Here is a 595-nt window from a genome sequence, read left to right as displayed (position 1 = left end):
TGTTGACCCAGGTTTGTCAGACCATGGATCGCAGGTACTCGGTTCACAAACAAAAAGGAAAATAAAGAGGGTGGTCGAGGTCCATCACGAGTTGTATCAAGGCAAAGCTGAAGGAGGCCCTCTGCAGTAGGCACATCGTTGCTGACCACTTGAAAGGACTCGACCAAAGTGGGTTAGTTGAGATGAGAAAACTGCAACAAAATAAACACACAAAGCTTTGCACATATTAATCATCCTGACTAATCTTTAACTTGGGTAAGTTGAAGATCAACTGGGTGTCGTCCGACCACTGGCTAAACCTATCTAAGACACCATTGGTCCCTAACCTTCCTTAACTAAATTCAATTTTCACAATACTTAACTGTTTAATAGTTGTCCGTGATCCGTTGGTTTGGGAGGCGAGGTGTTCTGCATTGATCTCTAGGGGCTCCTTGTCTTGATCTTGTGGTGAGATGAGGTCTTCAGTTTCCTTCCCAAGTAGGTGGTTCCAACGGGTTTTTCCGTGTCGACGACTTCGTGAAGGGAATGAGGGGGGCCGAGACTGAGGCCCAAACTGAGTTTGGACAAATCCAAACCCTCTCGAAACAAAGCACTT

This window comes from Frankliniella occidentalis, unplaced genomic scaffold, assembly GCF_000697945.3.
Source record: "Frankliniella occidentalis isolate FOCC.00 unplaced genomic scaffold, Focc_3.1 Scaffold133, whole genome shotgun sequence".
NCBI lineage: Eukaryota > Metazoa > Arthropoda > Insecta > Thysanoptera > Thripidae > Frankliniella > Frankliniella occidentalis.
Note: the sequence above shows the minus strand (reverse complement) of the source record.